Consider the following 25,216-nt stretch of genomic DNA (forward strand, 5'->3'; position numbering starts at 1 on the left):
TGGTGTAGTTATTGCTACCCATCAATCTGAAATTTCATGTATTTACTACACAATTTCATTTTTTAAAACCTCAATCCCACTTCTAATGTAAAAAGTCTGGCTTTAACAATTATGTCCAGTCATTCTGACACACGATTTATAGTAAACTGCACTCCCATGCACTTCAGTGAAGCAATAAAGCTTACATATCTAGGAATAGTTTTCAGTAAAACAAAGATGATACATCTCAAAACCTGACTTGGAGACATTCAGATGCTGCCCTTTGAAAGAAAAAAAAGTATTTATTCCAAAGCTTCTGGCAGATCTCCTACACGTTGTGATGGCAGCAAAATTTTGTCCCTAGTGTGCGCTGAATTTTAAGATACACTATTGCTGTCGATCTAGTCAAGGAGAGCTGAATGGTTCCTGTGTTTTTTTTTTTAAATACACCTCTCCTCAAGCCTGGTTCCCATTCACCTGACAGCTGAATTGAATCTGAACCTAAGGAGAAGAATTTTCCATATCCTGGAAGTCCTGGATTGAAAGGACTTCATTTGCTTTAAAAAGAACAATTTCCTCATATAACTGTGTGGCCTGTCCCTCTACAATGGACTAGCCCTGAAATGCACAAACTCTCAAGAAGAAAATCATTCAAGACATCACTTGGATGTTTCCTCTGGGGTTGGAATCTCCGGGGTAACTCTAGGGCCTCAGTGCCCATGACAATTTACAACCGGCTCTTGAGATTCCACATTAGAACACCCCAATGTTACTCCAGTAGTTGATTGCCACCATCAAGCTTCCCAGACAGTTTAAATAAACAAGCAAGGTGACCCAAATTTTTGGAAGAGGAACTCTGCCTGTGTTGAGTCAAGGAGAACAGCGGATGATGATTGATGAGAGTTTAAGGGCCCTGATGAAAAATTGCCAGTAATTGTACTCTAGTAGGTGTACATATAGTTCTCCTTTGTTCCTGAAGACATCACTAATGGCGACATTCACCTATGGGTGCATCTGTGGTTAAAAAGGCCAGTGCCGGTCCAAGCATCCCAATCACCCTGAGCACATAAAGTTTGTCCTTTTGCTATGTTCTTGCGCTTTTTGTTTGCTGTGCCTGACCTGATTCTACTTTTTGTTGCCTTGTTTCCTCATTCTTACAAACGTTCTCAGGAAGAGACATTCCTTTCTTGATTGTAGAGGACCTTAATGGTCTGTCACAGCATCTCCTTATTGTCGGCTGAGACGCAGCGAGCCCCCACGGCCCCACTTCCTTTCTGCATTTGGTGTCCCCATTTCAGCTCACTCTTGATAGTAATTATTTATTTGCATATCCTACTGTTGTCTATTCTCCTCCCATGACCCATCTATGATATACTCTAGTTAAGGGGACCATACATGAAAGCCTGGTTGTCCCTTGTCTGGAATAACTAACCCACCCCAATGCCCTATTTCCAATGAAGCACTAATTATTCCCCAAATACAGAAACTGGAGGGTGGGATCCTGCAAGTGTTTCTGATCATTTATTTGATTGGGGGATGAAATCTGGGGCACTTATCAAATCCCATATAGGATACCTGGAAAATCTGAAATCCTGGGACTAGCCTAGTCAACCCAAGATGCTTAGTCATCCTAATTATGGGTCAACACGGTTGAAAACAAGACATATGTTTTACTGAATCATGTGCCTAATTTAAAATGGTCTGATGTGATCAATTGTGGTGAGTGAGGCTTAACTCCAATCTGACCCCTCTAAATGGGGAAAGAAGACCAATGATTACACCATCAGGAGCACAGCAAAAACTGGTGCCAGCAGGTCGAGAACAGTTTCCTGTATCATAAACTAGCCAATCTAACTATTTTATAAGGTTGACCCCCCCCCCCCCTTGCCCTCACAAAGTAGAAGCTAATGTTTTGTTAGTGAAGACAGTTTCTTCAGTGAATTTCTTTGTAAGAAAAGTCTAGTGTTAATCTCATTTTAAAAGGTAACCTTTGCTGTCTTGAAAAATAGGAATAACTGGTTTTGACCAAAATATGACTTGTACTTAGCTATTTCATAACATATGAATATCCAGGCAGCCTCTTTAGCAATTTAATGTGCACATCATAAATGGAAAAATTCTTCAAATCTTTTTTTCCCCATAATATTAATCTCTTATGCACTCAAGAGGGTGCTATTACAGCTCTGGTAATAAACTGCATCTGGGAATAGCTTTTAAAAGCTATTAGATTTAGGAACATCATGAATACAAGAGGGGGAGACTGTAAAAAGGCAATGCTTTGGCCTTTTCAAAAAAATGATCAATTGTTTTTCTATTGGATAGGACTCCATCTTCTGATGGAGCATTTCTGGGAGACTGTTGTCAAGCTATTGGCCTGAGAGCTGATAAGACTTTGGAGTGATCTCAAGAAAAGGTATCAACGGTCAGATTGGTCAAGTGAAGAATTGTATTTGTTGAAGAAATGTAGAGTACTTACTGGACTCAAGGAGTTTGCATTGGGGAGAAGCTAAAAAGTGAGAGTATACTTTGAAAGGACCAGTGCCTGCTATGGAGGAGTCTATGATCTAATGGGAAAGGGGGGAGGGGGCATCAGAATGGAAAAGCTCTTCATCTAGCTAATATTAAGGCAGATATGTATCAATAGACTGCCCAACCTCCAAAGAAACTGAAAGGAAAAGTGGTTAGATCTGAAGACTTTTTTTTGTGTGGGGGGGGATTGTGAGATCCTGAAGGACAGTGACTTGTGTGCCTTGATTCCACTGTACTTTTGTAAGTGCCCAGTCCAATGTTCCACGCCCAGCAGATGCTCAGTAAATATCGTCAAGGCCTGTGAGAAAATATTCACAGATAAGAACTGGGCATTTGGGGTAGGATACTTAGGTCCCTGAGGAGAACAGAAACTGGAACACTAGACTGTAAACTCCTTGAGGGCAGGGATCGTGTCTACTAACCCAATTGTATTTTACTGTCCCAAGTGCTTAATACAGTGCTGTACACATAGTAATTGCTCAATAAATATAATTGATTTGGACATCTACAGCTCATTGATTCTGCAATTTTTTTTGTCCCTATCTTGTGAGCTGTTGTGGAAGAACATCTGCAACTAGAAACTTATTGACACCATCTACTGATTACTCTGCTCTCTTTCTAGTTTTTCCAGGAAAATTAATAAAAAAAATAGCAGGATGGGCTGAACTAACTTCCTCATTCTTTTACTGGCGATTTAGTATTATCCTAAACTGATCTAACCTTGCATTTCCATGTATAAAGTTGCAACCTGACTGGTCTGGAAAGGAGATGGAGCATCTGGTTGCAGGAATAGATCAGTTTAAAAGCCTGACTTTCATCAGATCACAACTGGAAATTAGTTTAATTTTTCCATGTGTTTTTTTTACAAGTTCATACTTCCATATTATAGTAAAATTAAGTTAGTATCTTACTGATATTCTGCTTGGTTGTCTAGATTTAGAATATAATAAAGCTAGTATCAGATGAACCATCTTGAATCGGATTAAAGAAATCCACTTATTCCATCCACTTATTCCATGTTCTAATCATTTCTGCTGGCAAGACGGGATTGGAAATGCTCTGAATGTGATGTGAAGGTATTGTTAAAGTAATACATAAAGCTCATTTGAACCAAATGCAGCATTAAGCAGTAATACTAATTACAATGGTCATTATACATGATTCAGTATTCATTCAGCTTTGTAACTTGAGATGTGAATGTGGTGACATGGGGAATTTCATTCTACATTTAGGTTTAGTTCTCTAATATTAAGATTAGATTGACATGTTGAACCTCCAGCTACCCTAGGTAACTTCTATTGTCTTTTCAGCTGCTGCCCATCTCCCCGACACCTACATTAATGTTTCCTTCTTTGGGGGGAAAAATGCCTCTTTCTGTGCAAGGGGAAAAAGCAGGAAGTATTGGTGAGAATTATCAAGATTGTGGAACCCAAGTTGAGGAAACTTTGGAATCTAGTCATTTTTTAAGTTTCTGGTCTAGCATCAGTGAAAGGGTTTGAACCTTGAAATTTTTGAAAGAATGTTTTCTAACTAAATTTAATGAAATGTTTCTGTTCAAAAGGGGAGAGCATTAAAGCACGATCGCCATTCATTCAAGTCAGTAATAATAACCCATCAGTTTCCTAAGGAGGAAAATCATAATTGGAGGTGGTGTAATGCAGCAACACACATAATGTATCTTCATAGAGCTAATTAATAATCATGGTATTAAGTGCTATATTCCAAGTACCTTTTTAAGCTTTCCGGTACAAATAGGATAACCAGGTCAGGCACAGTCCCTGGAGTCTAATGGGGAGGAAGAACAGGTATGTAATCCATATTTTACTGATAAAGAAACTGAGGCACAAAGAAGTTTATTAACTTGACTAAGGTCCCAAAGAAGGCGAATGGCCAGCCTCGGTTTAGATCTCAGGTCCTCTAACTCCCAAGCCCATGCTCTTTCCACTGGGCCATGCTGTTTCACCATACATTGTCAACACTGAAGAATAAAGAATCGTTCTGGATTAAATGGTTAAAACAAATCCTGAGCTGCATTGCAAGATTAACGGATACCCCCATCCCGATTCTTTAGTCCACAGAGGGATCTCTTTCAAAAAGAACCTCTGATTTCATTAAGAAACATGGACCGTAAGGGCAGTTTTCTCTTCAGCCTTTTATTGTGTCTTCCTCACACAGAATTCCCTTTGAAATCAATGTTCCTTAAGAACCTACAGTAAAAATCATGGGGCACTTATGTTTCCTGACCGGCTGCCATGTCCCTGTGAGTTGCTACAAATGATTTGCTGACACAACTTGGTTATTTTCTTAGAACAATTTCAGCTAGTTATCTCGGCCTGTGCAAGGGCAATATCATAGAAATGCACATCTATAAAGAGAGGGAATGACAAGCAGGCCCACAGACTGTAAATCTATGTTCTAAATGAACAGAAAGTAAATCATACCCTCACTGGGGTACATTTAAATCACTTCCATCATAAGGACACACTCTTTTTTTTTAAAATCTGTGTCAAAGTATAAGGTTGAAAGGACATTTGTTATTTAAGTTCAACAGGGTCCATATTACTTGCTATCCACATTAATCAGGCCTGGGCTTCCTTCTATCTCTTGCAAAGAATTCTTAGATCAGCTATATTTGTGTTCAGGGATGAAGGACTGTATTTCAAAAGAGGGCTAGGAGGGAATAGACAGTACTAGCGTAAGATCAGCAGTGATCAGCATTTTCCTCCTGATAGTTTCTCCACATGGGATTGGGAATGAAGAAAAAGAAATATTGGATCAAGCCAAAGAACTTCATCTTTTGGGTCTGAGTACAGGACGGTGCTTGATTCAGATATTAACAGCTGGTGAAAGCTTCCAATTCCAGGCCTTGGTTTAATGAGGATAAACAAACACAGCTGAAAGCCCCTGTTGTGGAGAAATGGGGATCTGTGAGAGCCGCCTACGGACTGCCTTTCTTCCTTCTTTTTCTTGGATGGGATCCATATGTGGGAAATTAACATGGGTGTTAGTCCAAGTGAGAAGAAAGCAAAATCTCTCTCTTCTCCCAGTGATCCAAATCAGTGTAACACCATCTAGTGGTTTTTTTTTTCAGACTTGTTCTATCCTTCGCTAAAATCAGGTCAACAGAGAGACCCCATAAGTGGTTTGAGGGCCAAGAAGTGAGATATTGTCTAAGGGGAATGATAACTGCTATTGTCCAGATTTTCCCAAGTTTTTCTGGGTAATAGGAAGGCTGATTTCAATTCCAGAATCAGTTTTGCTTGAGAAGCTACACCCTACGCCATCTGAGCCTGGATGGTGTCTAAACTGATTGTTTTGCCTACCCCAGCACTTACTCGAGTCCTTGGCCCATAGTAAGCACTTAACAGATTATTATTATTATTATTGTTTTTATTTTTATTACATGGCTCTCTAAAAGCAGCCAATGACACCAAAGACAACCTGCCTATATCCCCTTTATTGAGATATGGGGGAATTTGGGGTAATCTCCTCAACTGGGGAAGTCAAAGATGACTCTTAATGAAACCTTTATCTTGTTCAGCAGAGAGATCTTTACAAGGAACAGATTGTATAAGGGCAGTGGATCCAGAACCTGGGTTTTAGAACTCCCAGACTTGAGGTTGCGGTGTGCCTGAAAATCTATGAAATCAGCAAAAAAGAGTTTGGGGCTCTATTCCTAAAAGCAAAGTAAATCTGCTCTGCAGTGCCAAACTTGAACAGGGAGGAGCCTGATTTGCCAGATCGGGATACGGCACCAGAACACTCAAGCAGGGTTGGTTTGAGCAGCTTCATTCTTCCCGGATTGTTGTGGGCATGAACCTCTCAGCCCCAGAACCTCAAAGTCCCAAGACCACCTGCCCATAGAGTGCAGAGCAAGTCTTGATACAGAATAAGTCCTTCTAAAACCTTGTTCTCTTTGCTCCATGGATTTGGTTTTAGTAGTGGTCAAGAATAGGTGAGGGGGTAAGCAAAGAAGTAAGTTTAATGTAGAGATTAAATTCAATTCGTTCAGTGATATTTATTGAGCGCTTACTATGTGCAGAGCACTATTGAATGCATAGTGAGCACTTTAGAAAAGGAGGAGAGATTTCTGACTTTAGGAATGGAAGACCTAAGCAATTAGCACAATGTTCTGCACACAGTAAGTGCTCAATAAATGCTTAGTGGAAGTGAAAAATCAGGGACTGAGAGGGAACATTTTATAGGAGATGACTTTGATATGAAAAGCCGGGTGATGTAATGCACAATTGATTGATTTTTATTTTAGGTTTGAGTTAAGGGAGATTTGCTGTATGTTGAAAACCCTGAGATTTTAGTAGAGTCAACTATCCATTCCCTTGTAAATGAGAAAATGATGACATGGATAAATGAAATTCACAGAAAATCCAAAACTTCATCAACTTTCTCCTCCAACCACCCCATGACTAGTGTTAACAGTGACTAACCAAATGGTCAGGTTTAAGTCTTGTCTGTTTTCTCTTCACAGCCTAATTTCTGGATAGGGAAAATAAGCATTTTTCAGATGAGGAAACTGAGGCCCAGAAGAGATTAGTGACTTGCCCAAGGTCACGCAGCAGGCGAGTGGTAGAGCTGGGAATAGAACCCAGACTTTCTGATTCCCAGGTCTGTGCTCATTCCACTAGGCCATGCTGCTTAGAAACCAGGAACCTGGATAAACTACCGACTGAATCAGCAGCCCTTGATTATCAACCAAGAGCTGTATGATTTGCCAAGAAGCAGCGTGGCCTAGTGGAAAGAGCCCGGGCTTTGGAGTCAGAGGTCATGGGTTCAAATCCCGGATCTGCCACTTGTCAGCTGTGTGACTTTGGGCAAGTCACTTAACTTCTCTGTGCCACATTTACCTCATCTGTAAAATGGGATTGACTGTGAGCCCTACGTTGGACAACCTGATTCCCCTGTGTCTACCCCAGCGCTTAGAACAGTGCTCTGCACATAGTAAGCGCTTAACAAATACCAACATTATTATTATTATTATTAATCCCTGCTCTATCACTTGTCAGCTGTGTGACTTTGGCCCAGTCACTTCACTTCTTCTTCTCTGTACCTCATCTGTAAAAATGGCGAGTAAGACTGTGAGCCCCAGGTGGGACAACCTGATTACTATGTATCTAGCCCTGTGCTTAGAACAGTGCTTGGCACAAAATAAGCACTTTACAAATACCATTATTATTAATAATAAAAGGAATTATTAGCTATAAGAACTTTTGCAGAAATGGTATCTGTATAACCGAATCAGATGTGAACTTTTAAAAAGAGAAGCAGGCTGGGTAGCTTTATTGGTAGACTAGAAGCAAGAAGATGATCTCCATAAGATTCTGGTCAATTTTATTTATAGTGTTTAAGCATTTACTATGGGCCAGGAACTGTATTAAGAACTACGGTAGATTCAAGCTTATAATAATAATAATGCTGGTATTTGTTGAGCGCTTACTATGGGCAGAGCATTGTTCTCTGGGTAGATACAGGGTAATCAGGTTGTCCCACTTGAGGCTCACAGTTAATCCTCATTTTACAGGCGAGGTAACTGAGGCACAGAGAAGTTAAGTGACTTGTCCACAGTCACACAGCTGACAAGTGGCAGAGCTGGAATTCAAACCCATGACCGCTGACTCCCAAGCCCGGGCTCTTTCCACTGAGACATGCAGCTCATCAGGTTGCCACTGTTCACGTCCCTCATGGGGCTCACAGTATTAATCTCCATTTTACAGATGAAATAGCTGAGGTACTTGTCCAAGGTCACACAGGTGGCAGAGCTGAGATTAGAACCTAGGTCCTTCTGACAATTCATACTGAATACAGTCAGGCTTGCAAGGCTCTGCTAGAGTGTCTCTTCACCAATTTCTGTCTGCATGGCTAAATTGCACGTGCTCTGATTTATTTAATCTGCAGTAAATACTGCAAAGGTATTTCCTGGAGAACGTAGTTATGGCCTTTGAATTTCTCCCATTTCATTGTGAGTGGTGATGATTGGACGGTCGATGACTTTAGTCCTAGGGAATAGCTACCGGTGGTTATTTTAGATATTCCTTGAGCTTGAGTTGTTAAGCTATTGATTTATATCTAAGGAGCCTGCAGATTCAATCTTCAGAAAATAAAATTCCTTGTAAATTGAAGAGAGACTTTTCAGAAAACAGTTGAATGATTCAGACGTATCCTGCGAAGAAACTGATATCAGGACAAACAAGCCTATTAGCAGAAAGTGGTAACTGAAACATTTCACATTTGAAGTAACAACCTCTACCCATCCCCCTACCGGCTCAAATCCAAATTTGTTTCAGAATAATCTGGTTTATCGAATGGGTTTCCACTTGCTGTGGGATAACTCTCTTTCTCTAAATAGGTTATGAAGCAGGATCAAATAAGTGAATTTGAGGCCCCAGAAGTAAGTTATTGATCTTCGTTTAGAACTAACCTCCATGGCACAGAGAGGAAAATGGGAGACGAGAGAGATTAGTTTGCAGTACTGGGCAGTACAATTGGAAAAGGACAGCAGGAAAAAGAACTTGAGAGGAAGATTGAGTCCGAGGCAGAATGATGAAGAAATGGGACAGCCTCATCTTAGGGCAGTTGAAAACACTAGCAGAGAGAAATTAAGATCCTTACCCAAGGTCACAGAGCTAAAGCGTGGCTTCTCTTGTAGGATTTGCATTTCTTTGTTCTATAAAAGGACATAATAATTCTCTGTCATAGAATGAATCATTTCAAAATGGCCCTATTTAAAAGTTATATTCCATTAAATTGGGCTTGGTTTAAGAGAGGTAGGTATCAGAGTTCTCTCCTGAGACTTAGAAGCACTCTATCTTGATCTATGTCTCCGTGCTTTAGTCCAAGGACTAATAAGTCTGATCAGGATTTCTGAAACTGCCTTTATGAAACACCTACATTCTTACCATGTTTATCATTCTCCTCTCAGCCAATATTATTTTTATACAAGGAATCATGGGTTAATGATTGTGAATAGAGGGCGGGAGGGGAAAAAACAGGAAAGAGAAAAGTCAACAAATGGTAACCTTCGAAGAATGAACAATAAAATATGAACTTCAAAAAAGGTTCTTTATTACATCGACCATAATGGCATGTGTCAATTTTAAGCAAGCCATATGCAAATGTATTTTTAAGAGCTCCCTTAGTTAAACCAATTCTCCAGAGTGAGTCTGAGAATCTCCTATAATAGGGGCCATTTTTCTCGTCTTTATTTAAAAAACCAAAACAAACAAAAACCTGGGTCTAGTTTCCATGGACCATCCCGTAATAATGAAGAAGAATGTTGGTATTTGTTAAGCGTTTACTATGTGCCGAGTACCGTTCTAAGCGCTGGGGTAAATACAGGGTAATCTTGTTGTCCCACGTGAGGCTCACGGTCTTGATCCCCATTTTACAGATGAGGTAACTGAGGGACCGAGAAGTTAAGTGATTTGCCCAAAGTCACATAGCTGACAGGTGGCAGAGTTGGCATTAGAACCCATGACCTCTGACTCCTAAACCCGGGCTCTTTCCACTGAGCCACTCTGCTCCCCTATGCACTACTCTTGTAGTGCTTCCAGCGTCAAAACAAAGTTGACAAACTTGGCTGCATTTCCATTAAACCATGATACAGTAATTTGATGGGGAAGAAGTTGCAGACTTTTAATACCAAGTGAAGGAGACATAGATCTTGATGCTTTTAAAATTAAGCTAAATAGAAACATTAATGGAACAAGGGATCCCATAAAATGGGGAAATTAAAGGCCGTCACCCAACAGACAGGGCCCATTTAGTTCAGTAAAAATGACAGAAACATTTGGGTAGGAACAGAAAATATTAAATTTGTCAAAGAGTTCAAACAAATTGTTATTAGTATGTGCAATGAGGACACAATAATCTGTCTAGACACAAACTGCTCTTTACATAAAATTTCATTCCAACCAGATTTAACCTAATCCTGGATAGAAGTCTGTTACAATGACTTCAGGGTTTATTCAGTTCACAACAGAAACTGCTGCTTCCAGCTTATTAGGAACTATAATAGTGAGGGAGATATGGCTGATTAATTTCTGGAAAAGTTATGCAACTTCGGCTTCACTAACACTGTCCTCTCCGGTTTCTCCTCATCTCCTTGCCTGCTCATTCTCAATTATTTTCACAAGGCTTCTCCTCTGCTTCCCACCCCTAACTTTGGAAGTCCCTCAAGGCTTATTTCTGGGTCCCTTTTTACCCCCACCCACTTGATAAACTCCTTCACTCCTATAGGTCCAGACTTTTTAGACTGTGAGCCCATTGTTGGGTAGGGATTGTCTCTATCTGTTGCTTAATTCCAAGTGCTTAGTACAGTGCTCTGCACATAATAAGCGCTCAGTAAATAAGATTGAATGAATAATTCCAACAACCATCCCAAATCTGTATCTCCAGCTCTTATCTCATTCTCTGCAATATCATAATTGCTCCGGTGCTCAGAACGTCTCCACTTGGCCATCCTGCTGACACCTACAACTTGTAAAAAAGAGAACTCCCCATATTCCCATCCAAACCCTGTCCTTCCCCTGATTTTTCCCCTCACTGTAGACAGCAAAACAATCCTTCCTGTCTCACAAGCCCGTAACCTTGGTGTTATCCTTGACTCATTTCTCTCATTCAACCCACATATACAATCTGTCACCAAATCCTGTCAGTTCAACCTTCACAAGATCACTAAAATCTCCCCTTTCCTCTCCAACCAAACTGCGATCATGTTAATTAGAGCATTTATCCTCTCATGCCTGGATTACTTCATCAGCCTTCTTGCTGACCTCCCTATCTCCTGCCTCTGCCCCCTCTGGTCCATGCTTCACTCCGCTGCCTGGATCGTTTTTCTACAACGGTACATGTTTCCCCATGCCTCAAGAACGTCCGGCGGTCGCCCATCCACCTGGGCATCAAACAGGTACTCAATAATATTGAGCGCTTGCTGTGAGCAGAACACTGTAGTAAATCCTTGAGAGAGTACAGTATAACAGAGTTGACAGAAACGTTCCCTGGCCACAATGAATTTTCAATCTAGAGGTGGGTACAGACATTAATATATATATATAAACTATAAATATGTATCTGAGTGATATGGGGCTGAGGGAGGGGTGAATAGAGTGAATATCCAAGTGAACGTGCAAGAGCGACACAGAAGAGTTTGGGAGAAGAGAAATGAGGACTTACGGAAGGGCCCTTAGCAAAGTTGTGTTTTTAATAGGTCTTTGAAAGTGGGGAGAGTGATTGCCTGTCAGATATGAAGAGGGAGGGTGTTCCAGGCCAGAGGCAGGATGTGGGCGGGAGTTTTGTGGCGAGATTGAGGAGATTGAGGTAGAGTGAGTAGGTTGGCATTAGAGCAGTGAAGCGTGTGGGCTGGGTTGGAGGAGGAAATCTGGGAGGAATGGTAAGAGGGCACATGGAGTTTTAAAGTGCTTCAAATGCTTTAAAGTGCTTTAAAGCCTATGGTAAGAAGTTTCTGTTTGATGCGGGGACTCCTGAGGAGTAGGGAAACATGGACTGAACGTTTCTGTAGAAAAATGTTCTGGGCGACAGAGTGAGGGATAGACTGGAATGGGGAAAGGTGGGAGGTCAGCAAGAAGGCTGATACAGTAATCAAGGTGAGATAGGATAAGTGCTTGGATAAATGGCATAGCAGTTTGGACGGAGAGGAAAGGGAGGATTTTGGCGATGTTCTCAAGGTTGAACTGACAGGATTTGGTGACAGATTGAATACGTGGGTTGAGTGAGAGAGATGAGTGCCAATATGGGCTTAGGAGACAGGGTGGATGGTGGTACTGTCTACAGTGATGGGAAAGTCGTGGGCTTGGGAGTCAGAGGTCACGGGTTCTAATCCCGGATCCGACACTTAGCTGTATGACTTTGGGCAAGTCACTTAACTGCTCTGTGCCTCAGTTCCCTCATCTGTAAAATGGGGATTAAGACTGTGAGCCCCACGTGGGACAACCTGATTACCTTCTATCAACCCCAGCACTTAGAACAGTGCTTTGCACATAGTAAACGCTTAGTAAATACCATAATTATTATTACCATAGACTTTCAAGCACTTAGCACTCTATCACCTTGCCTACCCCTTTCTACACCTCCTTGATTTCATATTGTAACCCAGCCCACACACATCACTTCTCCCATGCCAACCCACTCACTACACCTTGATCACATCTTCTCAGTCCCACAGCACTTATGTATATATCCATAATTTATTCATATAGAGCAATGTCTGTCTCCCGCTATAGACTGGAAGTTCATTGTGGGCAGACAATGTTTCTACCAACTCTGTTATTTTATACTCTCCCAAGCACTTAGTACAGTGCTCTGCACAAAGTAAATGCTCAATACAATTGACTGCGAACTGGGGACAGATTACAGGTTAGGATGCAGCAGTGTAATGGAGCAAAATGTGGGATGAAGAGGGGGGTCTGAGAAGAAGAGTTAGGAGATAATAACGATAATAATAATTGTGGTGTTTAAGTGTTGACTATGTGCCAAGCACTGTACTGAGCTCTGGGAGAGGTACGAGATAAGCAGGTCCCACAGGGGTCTCGCATTCTAGGTAGGAGGGAGAACGGGCATTGAATCCCCATTTTGCAGATGAGGGAACTGAGTCTGAGAAGTGACTTGTCTACTGTGCAACCTTAGACAAGTGTGAGGGCCAGGATTAGAACCCAGGGACTCTGGTTCGCAGGGCCACATACCTTTCCCTAGGCCCTGCTGCAGTTTCGGAAGATATTTTAGACTTAACCCCTATGGGGAAGAGAAAGCTATTAGAACCCTTAGAAATGGATTTACCCGACGTAGCATCCAAGATGGGAAGCTGATATTGAAGGCACATGGATTTTTGAACTTGAATAAGGATGAATTTGGACAGGGCCATTCCAAGGGGGCACACAACCCTTTTTTGTGGTTCCATCAGCTGTCACAGCGAGGGGGTTGGCCCATTAGCTTTTCTTTCTTCCCCATCACCAGAGGGCTGGAGAATAAATGTAGGATGCCACTCTTCGCCTGGGAGAGTTAGATAAACTACTATTTTCATTAGTGCTGCTATCATCTCCGCCCCTGCAGCAGATTGGCGAGGGGAGGGAATGCTAAGAACCGGAAGGCCTAGTGGGGGATTAGCGGTGCCCATGAAAACAGCTTCACCAGCTCCCCCTGCCCAGGGACCGAAAGCTCATAGACCCAGCCTCGGAGAGCAGTGACAGCTGACTTTTCTCTATTTTCCCCTCTTTCGTGAAGGAAAGAGAAGGAAGAAATTAGGGTATTAACTACAGTACTCACCAGGATGATTTTTTGATAGCCTGGAAATTAATCTTTTCCATGGTGGATGAATAACTTTCTAAAGCCTTGAAATATGCCCTGTAAATACTTTTAGAGCTTCAACCACTAAAGAAGGTAAAAGTTTTCTGTCCCCAGGCCACCATCTTGCAGACCCCTTCCCTGAAAGCTCACAAACAGCCTACTTTGGAAATCCTGGGAGGAAACCCCTTTTCTAATCCAGCTCCGCTCCTCTCCCCGCCCAACTCCGCACTCTATAAATGCGTAGGAACGAACTGACATGAGATTGTGCCTGGTTCCCGATATGTTGGCCACTTTTAATTTTGACAAATGTAATTACCTGGGGCTTAGTGTTTCTAAAATTAATCTTCCTTGTTCTTATTTTACCAAAGATCAGCTATTGCTGAGTATCCCAGATCGGAGTAGGAGTAGCTGTTTGCTTCTGACAACGTATGAGCAGAGATTCCAAATTAAACCATTTGAAGGGCAGGATCCTCTTACCAGGGCAAGGGGAAATGATGCTATGCTAATTGGACCTGGCCTTTTTAAGAATTTTAAATGATGCCCTACTTTAGACATGGACTTGTTCTCTAGCATTTATTTAGCATTGCACTGAGAAAGAGAGGGACCTGCCTTGAAAGAGAATGGGCCTGGGAGTCAGGGAACTTGGGTTTTAATCCTGGCTTCCCCACTTGCCTGCCGTGTGACCTATGATAAGTTACTTAACTTCTTTGCCTCATCTGTGAAATGGGTATTGAATGCCTGTTCTGCATCCTACTTAGACTCTGAGATCTCTGTGGAACAGAGACTGTGTCGGAACTGATTATCTTATATCAATCCCAGAACTTAGTACAGTGCTTTTTGTGGTATTCGTTAAACACTTATCAGGTCCCAGGCACTGTTCTAAACAATGGGTAGATACAAGGTAACCAGGTCCCTCAGGGGGACACAGTCTTGATTCCCATTTGACAGATGAGGGAACTGAGGCATAGAGAAGTGACTTTCCCAAGGTCACACAGCAGGCAAATGATGGAGTCGGAGATTAGAACGCAGGTCCTTCTGCGTCCCAGGCCCATGCTCTAGCCACTAGGCAAAATGACCTATGGGCTTCGCAAATAGCAAGTGCTAAAGAAAGAAAATCACTGCTATTACTAGGAGGAGGAGAAGTTCAGCTTCTTTCTCTCACTAAAGGAGAGAGAAAGTGGGAAGGAGCAGCAGAAGTTGCCTGGGAATTGGCCTCGGTGGGAATCCCTGTGGTGGGCCTGTGGCCTGCTAACCCCACCCCAGTGGCAGCCTCATTCTGTGACAGGGCAGAAATAATGCCGTAATACACGAGAGCAGCTCGCTGAGCCCTCCAAACGTAAGCAAAACCCCATTAGAAATGCACCGATAAAGTGAGGCTTACTCTTTGTCTAAAATTTCTCAGATGAAATTTAACAAATTTAAAAACAAAGGACATAGGGCTCAGATGGAGACCTGGAAGAGAGTCTGAGCTTCCAGAGCTGATTCCCCTTTTGACAGATGAGGTAATTGTGGCCCAGAGACATAAAGTGACCGGCCCAAGGTCACACAAGGACAAGTGGTGGAGATGGGATTAGAACTGGAATAGTCAAAGTCTGCCGTTCATCATGCCGTTAGAGAAGCAGCGTGGCTCAGTGGAAAGAGCACGGGCTTTGGAGTCAGAGATCATGGGTTCAAATCCCGGCTCGGCCACTTGTCAGCTGTGTGACTTTGGGCAAGTCACTTAATTTATCGGTGCTTCAGTTACCTCATCTGTAAAATGGGGATTAAGACTGTGAGCCCCACGTGGGACAATCTGATTCCCCTGTGTCAACCCCAGCGCTTAGAACAGTGCTCGGCACATAGTAAGCGCTTAGCAAATACCAACATTATTATTATTATCTCAAAAGGTGAGTGCATTTTGCAAATGGTGTCAAAAAAAACAAACCCCAAACACACCTAGAGTACATTTCTAGACTGTGAGCCTGTTGTTGGGTAGGAATTGTCTCTATCTGTTGCCAAATTGTACTTCCCAAGCGCTTAGTACAGTGCTCTGCACAAAGTAAACACTCATTAAATATGATTGAATGAATGAATTATTCCACTGCTTTTTTTTAGGATATTCATTAAGTGCTTAATGTGTGTCAAAACTATTCTAAACCCTGGGGTAGGTACAAATTAATTAGGTCAGACACAGTCCCTGTCCCACATGGAGTTGACAGTCTAAGTATGAGGAAGAACAAGTCCCCATTTTACAGTTGAGGATACTGAGGCATAGAGAAGTTAAGTGACTTGCCCAAGGTCACACAGCAAGGGATTGGCAGAGCTGGGATTAGAACTCAGGTACTCTAACTCCCAGGCCCACATTTTTTTTCTACCAGATCATGCTGCTGCTGTTTCGTCTAAAGCAGTTACGTATTATGTATTAATTTGTCCAAATGGTCAGTTATGATTATTTAGCTACTTACCTTCATGAAAGCAGCCTACACCATCATAATCCACACTTCTTAATGACTGCCAAATTGCCTTTTTACCATTAACAGGTTTCAAGGTGGTTACAAGGATGTTTATTGTTCTATGTGCCCCTTACAAACAACTGAAGGCATATTGGGAGTCAGATGTCATGGGTTTGAATCCCAACTCTGCCACTTGTCAGTTATGTGACTGTGGGCAAGTCACTTAACTTCTCTGTGCCTCAGTTACCTCATCTGTAAAATGGGGATTAAGACTGTGAGCCTCACGTGGGACAACCTGATGACCCTGTATCTACCCCAGCGCTTAGAACAGTGCTCTGCACATAGTAAGGGCTTAATAAATACCATCATATTATTATTATATTTTATTAGACTAATGATAACTATAACTTGATAGGACTAACTTTTCTCTTCCCTTCTTGAGCTTCTGTTGTACCTCCCAAGAGTTTAGAACAGTGTATTGCATTCAGTAAATGCTCAATAAATACCATTACTTCTACAGTCACTAGTCTCTTCATTACTCTTTCTTAATAATAATAATTATTATTATGGTATTTGTTAAGTGCTTACTATGTGCCATGCACATACTAGGTTCTGGGGTGAATACAAGAAAATTGGGTTGGACACAGTCCCTGTCCTACTTGGGGCTCACAGTCTCAATCCCCATTTTATAGATAACTGAGGCCCAGAGAAGTGAAGTGACTTGCCTAAGGTCACCCAGCAGACAACTGAAGGAGCCAAGATTAGAACCCATGACCTTCTGACTCCCAGACCCATGCTCTATCCACCACACCATACTGCCTCTTGCCACTCTCTCTCTCCTCCTCCTTTTTCCGGCTTCTTGGTATGGGATGAGTAAATTGTCATCAAGCACTGGGCAGGTGGACAAATTCACTCCAACCCTCAGTGCCCTCCACAACTTCACATAGGAGAGGAGGTTGTCAACCATCTATAAATGGACACAACCTTGCCTACCGCCACTTATGCCAAAAGCGTTCGACCAGCTGCGATCGGTGCAGCTGCCTCCCAAAATTCTGGAGCGGTGTCATCCTGCTACCCACCGCCATTACATTTATGGATACCAGTGTATTCTTGTGGGATTTCCAGACACAATCAATCAGACATTATTTCTATGAACGGGCCAACCAAATTTCATCCAGTTGGCAACCTCGATTGTGTCTCTCCACTGAGAAATGGCACAGCAAAATTTCAGACTCACCCAGCAGATACGTTAAGGTCATCTCCCGATACCCCATGTGAGCGGCGACTGTTTCACGTGGCCTCCTTTGGAAGCTGCTGCTTTTTAGGGGGAGCGTCAGTCAGATTGAATTTGGCCAAGAAGGGATCCCTCATTTGGTCAGACCTGACCGAGGAAGAGAAAATGGGAGTGATTTGGAAAGAGTTTGCTCATCAATCAGTCAATTGTACTTAGTGAGCATTTATTTTGAAATGGCACTGTTCTAAGTGCCGGAGTAGATACAAGCTAATCAGGTTGGACTCAGTCCCTGTCTCACAGTTTTAATCCCCATTTTACAGATGAGGTAACTGAGGCACAGGGAAGTGAAGTGACTGGCCCGAAGTCACACAGCAGACACCTGGAAGACCCGGGATTAGAACCTACGTCCTTCAGAGTCCCAGGTTCATGCTTTGCAGAGCCCTGTATTAAGTACTTGGAAGAGTACAGTATGAGAGTTGGTGGACATGATCTCTGCCCACTAGCTCAAAACCTTCCTAGTTGCTGGATGAAGAATCAGTGCAAATGCAAATTCACTTGTAGGAGAGCCAATCTCTCTTGCTAGAGTGCTTCACACAGTGCTGCACAGAAAAAGGGCTCAAAAATACAATTCACTGATTAATTAGGAAAGAGCAAATGAATGTCATTGCCAACTTTATATTTTGCATCTGCTCTTTATTCACTGAGCAAAATAAAATCTTTAGTCTGTGGCAGAAATAGCTCTCTGCACAATTTCTGAAAGCTAGCCCTCACCCAGAGAGCATGGGGATTGTTTTTTTTAAAGTTGTTGAACTGATTCTCCCATGGGTTATGCAAAACCCAGACTGCAAGTTAGAACCTTTTGCAAGTTGCATGAATTCTGCTAAATTGACAGGGTTACTGACGATTTTCTGAATGGGATTACAGAGGATTGGAAAATGGCTAGCGGCCCATTGACTCCATCTATTAATGGTATTTACTGAGCGCTCACTTTGTGCAGATCTTTGTCATAATTGCTTGAGAGAATAAAGTAGAGTTGGAAGTAGCAATCCCTGCCCACAAAGAGCTCTCAATCTACAGGTGTGTAAGGAGTGTAAAACAGGTGAAACATCAGGGAACAGTTGATTGATTAAAAAATATATGTGGGTTGGCGAACTTTTGGCCTAGTAGGTAGGGTGTGGGCCTGGGAGTCAGAAAGACCTGGATTCTAAACCCAGTTCTTCCACTTGGCTTGGGCAAGTCGCTTAACTTCTCTGGGCCTCAGTTACATCATCTATAAAATGGGGATTAAGACTGGGTATGAGCCTCATGTGGGACATGGACTGTATCCTATCTGATTAGATGGTATGTACCCAGTACTTAGTACAGCACTTTTAACTGAACATAGTAAGTGCTTAATAAATACCATGAAAAACCCTATTATACCACTGGATTAGAAGAAATTTACCCCCACACATCGATGGTCCGATCCTTTGTCCTTTTGTACATGGTTGTCTGGTTTGTGTTTCAGAAGCTATAGGGAAATGCCTTAGGGTCCTTATTCGAATCACTCGGCCAAACTCATCTGATCACTGAAAGCTTTTAAAGACGCTCTCCCATGAACCACCCTATCCCACACAGCCCCCCCGCAGCAGGACCCTCCATATATTATTGCTGTTTTCCAGAGTAAATACAAATTCTTAGTATTGTAAACTGCCATAATGTTCTTTCCTATGTGTAAGCATGTATTTTTTGACTTTTTATAGGCTTTTAAGTCATTAGTGCATTAGTATAGCTCAATTTCTCATGAGTCAGAGATATAAAAAGGCCAATTACTGTGTAGAGCTTTAACTTGGCATCCTAGGGAGTCATGGATTTTCCGGGCAATATTATGTTCTTGCCAGGACATGTGCAGTGTCATGTTCAAATGTCCAAAGAGATGTGTTACATCAGAGACAGCATGTCCCAGGTAGATGATGTGGATCGTCTGTCTGATTTTTTCACTTCGAAGTTGAAAATAATAAAATATGACCCCTCTCCTGCTCTGCCCAGATTGGACCTACAAGATGGGCTATGCAGTTGGAGCCAGCAGCCAGCCACGTGGGTAGAAGAGAGAATTATTGGAACCTCCTTGAGGAAAGAGATCGTGTCTACTCTATTGCTTTCTTCCAAGAGCTTGCAAGTCAGTGTTAAGTGCTCAACATCAACTAATAACTGGTTGATCACAAGACTAAAACCGGGTTTGAAAGGCTGTGCTCCTCCTCTCAGTGATCACAGTCGTCCAAAGAGGCCAGGGAGCTGTAGAGGGATTGATGTTCACAGGCAAGTGGAAGCCCTCTCTGGATTTTTGTGTTGTCATTTTATGCTTCCGGCAATGAAGACCTTGAAGACCTTGATCAGTGGTATTTAGTGAAGGCTTACTGTGTGCAGAGCACTGTAGCAAGTACTTAAAAATTTCTCCTAGCACTGACAGAAGCAAAAATGCTTTTGTTTGTGGAAAATAGCCCTTTCCTGTCTCTCTCTTCCCAAGCCACAACTTATTCCTGAGAAGATATGATCCTTCATTTCTTTCTAGACTGTGAGCCTGTTGTTGGATAGGGATTGTCTCTATCTGTTACCAAATTGTACTTTCCAAGCATTTCAAACAGTGTTCTGCACACAGTAAGTGTTTAATAAAAACAATTCAATGAATGAATGAATGACGACAGAACACTCAGCAAGCTAAATGTAAGCATGATGAGGGCAGGGATTGTGCCAATTGTGCTCTCCCAATTGTTTAGTACAGTGCTCTGCACATAGAAAATCCTTGATAAATGCTGTTGATTGGCTGATAGCAGAAACTCTGGTAGGGAAAAGAGCCAAAATTTTCTTCTTTTGGGGGAAAGAGGCTAAATCTGGAAAGTATTGTCAGTCATTGACAGATATGAAGAAATGAAATTTTACTTTTCCATTTCCTGGGTTTTTTTAAATCTGTGTGTGTGTGTGTATTTGTATATGCCCTTGTTGTTAAATACATTTTACCAAACTTTAGTTAGTAAGCTTTTCCCCATTTCTTTGCAGCCCACTCTGGATCTGTAGGCTTTATTTAGTCCAGGGGGAGGACTGGAGAGTAGAACTGGCATATTGGAAGACTTTCCAGATGGCCCATTTTGTGTTGATGTCGGTAGACACGGTTCGGTCTGGGGGTGGACAGACTCACCAAAGTACTGCCGTGGGTACAGGAGTTATGTAATATCTAGTGATTCCCAGTAGCAGCTGAGACAAGAGGGAGTCTGAATGGTTGTCACATGACAAAGAACTGGCAACTTAAATCGACCACGCACGTACGCCAAAGCCCGTGTTGCTGGGGAAAAAGGAAGAAACATATTCATGCCATGACTGTTTTCTCACTGATCATCATCAGTGACATTCCACATCCCCTTTGGTGTCCACAGAGCACCTACACGGGAATGTAATATTTGCTTCCTGAAACATGCCAGCAAACATTCCCAACTATATTTTCCTGGGCACAGTTTGTAACAGACTGCCTTCTCCTTAACAACGTTCACTCACACAGAAGCAATCTCACCATCAGTAGAATCCGATTTAAGCAATCTGTAGTATTTATTGAGCACCTACTCTGTTCAGAGCATGAAACTAAGCATCTGGGAGTGTATGATCGAGTTAATGGATAAGATCTCTGCTTTCAGGAAGTTTTTAATCTAGCGAGGAGCTAAAAGATTAAACATGAAGGACAAACACACACACGTTGTACTAATGAATAGACATTCACATTTGACTCATAAAGCTACAGTGAGGCTCTTGAGTGGTCAGCTCATGCTCTTCCTCCATTTTTGCATCCCTGGCTTATAAAAGGAGAGGAAGAGAAACTCTCACTTATCAAGACTGGAATCCTCCATTCCTCAGTCTTACCCAGAGACACTGATCAATTAAGCAATAAATACTAAATGCTTGTACTAAGCACTTGGGAAAGTACAACCGAGTAGGTCCACGTGTTCCCTGCCCACTTAAGCTTACAGTCTAGAGGGAACTTGCCATATAGAGGAGCTTGCGGTTTTGATGCAGGTTGGGTGCCTCTAAAGCCATCATCTCACAGGTAGAGAAATTTGGGGTGGAACTAAGTGTTCGTCTATCCAAATAGTCTCCATCAGAAGCAACGAAAGATGCTCGGAATAAAAAAATGATCGGTGCCCTCTAGCCTAGCTACCCTGCTAGTTGTCTAGATAAACTAAATCCTGGCTTTGGTCCATCATATTATTGTCACTCATCTCACACACAAGCAGGCCACCTGAAGAGAGTTTGGCACCGTCTACAGTAAAAATGCCGGCTGAGTCTCGTTTGTTTGCTCTAATGTTCCAGCCGGCTCACTCCCTGCGGTGGTATCCTGTGTAGAGTCCTGGCCCAGAACGTGGGCAATAATCAAAGAGGCAGGCTTGGTGTTGCTTATTCCTCATTCTCACAGAAAATAAATGCACTAGCCAAGTAGGAGTCCCCAGAAGAATTGTGCATTCCAGCTGTCACCGGATCATAAGGAAATAGCCATCCTCTGGCTGGCTCCTTCCTGCGAGGCTTTCACAGTTTGATTCACTATGCAATAATGGAACTGGGCTGGCCATTAGGAGGGATCCACTCAGGCAGCGTGACTTTCGCTAGGAAAACTGGGCCCTTCTCCTAAGTAGTCTTGCCTGTCTCTGTCTTCTTCTGTGCAGTCAAACTCTGGTGCTCTTCTGGTTCTGCTTTTGCTGAAGTAGTTATCAGTCTAGCATTCACAGCAAGTCACGATTTCCCTGTTTGTTTTTGGTGGCCGGGGAGCCAGCGCTTGCAATCCCTCCTGTACTGAGGAAAAAGAGGAGCTGAAATATGGAATAGAGATAGTGGAAACGCTGCTGTGGAAGTTAAGCTGTTAGGAAATAAATGTGTAACTCTCTGAAGACAAAACTCCCCATCTAAAGGATTGTGCCTCCCTCAGCGTTGACATCACTGGCTCACTGTGAAAGTGATGGAATGGTAGTTAATCAGAGGGCCTGGGGCAGGGGCAGAATAGCTAAGCATTGAGAATCGTGTATAAAATGAACTTGCCTCTAGATCAATAGAAGATGGCAAGAGTAATAAAATGTTGTCCTCTTAATTGCCGTTGGCAGGTCAACCTAGGAAGTGGAATGTGGCAGACCACAGTGTTCTTACTCTTGGGGCAGAATCAGGTAAATAGATCATGGAATGGACAGCAGAAACAGGGGACATGAAATATGCCTGGGTGGTGGGGAGGAGATAAGAAAGGTTGGTGAGAGGTGGCGTTAACTTAGTGGATGGAGCACGAGTTGGGGAGTCAGAGGACCTGGGTTCTAATCCCGGCTCCACCACTTGTCTGCTTTGTGACTTTCGGCAAGTCACTTCACTTCTCTGGGCCTCAGCTGTCTCATTTGTAAAATGGGAATTAAGACTGAGACCCATGTGAGACAGGGACTGTGTCCATCCTAATTCGCTTGTATTCACACCAGTGCTTAGTACAGTTTCTCATACATAATAATGATGTTTGTTAAGCGATTACTATTATTATTATGGTATTTGTAAGGTGCTTATTAATATTATTGCTACAAAGACAACAGAATATAGGAAGCATGAGAAGATTTTCAAAGAGTTGATATGCTTGCTTACTGATTCCACGAATCAACTCGGGTGGTCTTCTCTAGTGGGAGTTAGCTTTCATTATCCTTACAGCCTGATACTGGGGTATTTTCTTCACACTAGTGTGTGGAAGAAGGCAGACAAAGAAAAAGCTATTTTTGCCTCTGAAATTCTTCATTGGTAGGCAAGCACACATAGGTCTAGGGCATAAGGCCAAAAATGGAAAAAGAACACACACAGAAGGGAGAATATATCTTTATTCTAGTCAGTGGCACCAACTCATATGGTCTCTTGTTTCTTGCTGTAACAAATGAAACTGGGCAAATGCTCCTGCTGAGTTTCCATCACCCTAACCCAATTTGGAGATCTTCTCTAGGTTCCATCTAGTAGAATCTGATAGGTTATTAAGCTGGGTCTATTCATATTCTGCCTGAAAATTTCAACAGGTACAAAGGGCGTGCTGAATGGCATTTAGACAAATGGATACCTCATACTATCAAAAGAGCTTCTTTGCAAACTATCCCCTTCCTAGTGTAATGAGGCCACCTTGCACTTAGCACTCTTAGAGAAGACTTGATATGTAACACTTTGAGTCATACTTAGCTGTCTTAAGGACAAAGTGACCGCGTAATAAAAGAGAAACAGTCAAGCATCATAGGCAGGTAACTCCAGGAAGAAAATGTGGCTCCTCTGTCTTGGGGCCTATTTCACCCAATTGGCCAAGTAGGGCTTGGTCTCCATCTTTTTAAAAAGTGACAAAACAAGACAAGAGTGGTAAGGCCATGTGGTGGGAGACAGATTAGGCTGCGTTGGTCTGAACTTTTGAACCGGCTAATCTATTTTCAACCATGATATGTTCAATTTGAAATTTGAGATTTATTACCCATATGTGGTTGTGCATTTTTAATTGATTTGCTAATTCAGTTGATTTGCTATACCGCAACTGAGCAGGACATTTGTGGCTTGCAGTTGGTTTTTAGAAGCCTCAGAAAATCAGGAAGGACAATTAAGGTCATTGTTAATAGAGGCAATCATTAACAAAGCTAAAGCATCTGGTATTTAGAGTTTTCTTCCAAATGGTACACTCTTGAAATCATTTTATGTTCTTAATGAAGAATTGGATTAAAATGAAAAAGAATGTCAACCAATAGAAGATGGTGTGAGAAGCAGTTTGTCCTAGTGGCCTGGGAGTCAGAGGACGTGGGTTCTAGTCCCAGCTCCACCATGTGTCTGCTTCGTGACCGTGGGTAAGTCACTGTGCCTCATTTTCCACATCTGCAAAATGGGGGATTAAATCCTACCCTTCCTACTTAATCTGTGAGCTCTAAGTAGGACAAGGACTGTCACCAACCTGATTATCTTGCATCTATCCCAGCATTTAGAACAGTGACTGGCACATATTAAGTACTTACAAAGTACCACACTTGTAAATATAAAATATATTCCTAAACTAATGGAAAGAACGATCGTCTTAGAAATGGCAGATAACCTGGGTTCTAATCCTAGGTCTGTCTTTGGATGGATGATTCTGCCCAAGGTAAAGCTAACTTTTTACAATCAATTATTCTTTTGACTATTTCATCCTGATATATTTATCCTGATTCTGCTATATCTTTGTCCTCGCACCTGCTTCCACTATCTTCAAATGATTTTTGTCTGGCTCTCGCATTAGACTCTATGGTCTTTGAGGGCTGTGAGACAGTGTCTATGTTTTAACAGGAACCCTAAGTCCCTAGTCCCCAGTAGTAGCGCCCTGTGGGCCCTCCGTAAGTACTTACCGATTGACTAACACATCATAAATGTGCTCTTAGAGCAACTGGAGATAAGTTGATGGTGGTAGATGAGGAGGCAGTGTACATTCAAAGAAGAGAATTGACAGTGTCCCCTGCTGATTCACCTCCTATGTCTCTGGCCATTCTTTCTCAGTCTTTTTCACGGGCTCCTCCTCTATCTTCCACCCCCTAACTGTGGGAGTCCCATGGGGCTCAGTTCTGGGTCCTCTTCTATTCTCCATTTACCTTAGGGTGATCCAGTTTCTCCCTTCTTCAGTCCATACTTCAGAATACTGCCCGGATCAATTTTAAAGAAGTTGTTCTGTGCATGTCTCCCTTCTCCCCAAGGACCTCTG

General features: G+C 42.3%; 1 protein-coding gene across 1 annotated transcript in view; it reads left to right on the top strand.

The window, feature by feature from the left end:
• Positions 1-25,216, top strand: part of NPY1R (neuropeptide Y receptor Y1) — a 100,262-nt gene that overhangs the window by 20,795 nt on the left and 54,251 nt on the right. The gene's annotated exons all lie outside the window — the stretch shown is intronic.

This window comes from Ornithorhynchus anatinus, chromosome 12, assembly GCF_004115215.2.
Source record: "Ornithorhynchus anatinus isolate Pmale09 chromosome 12, mOrnAna1.pri.v4, whole genome shotgun sequence".
NCBI lineage: Eukaryota > Metazoa > Chordata > Mammalia > Monotremata > Ornithorhynchidae > Ornithorhynchus > Ornithorhynchus anatinus.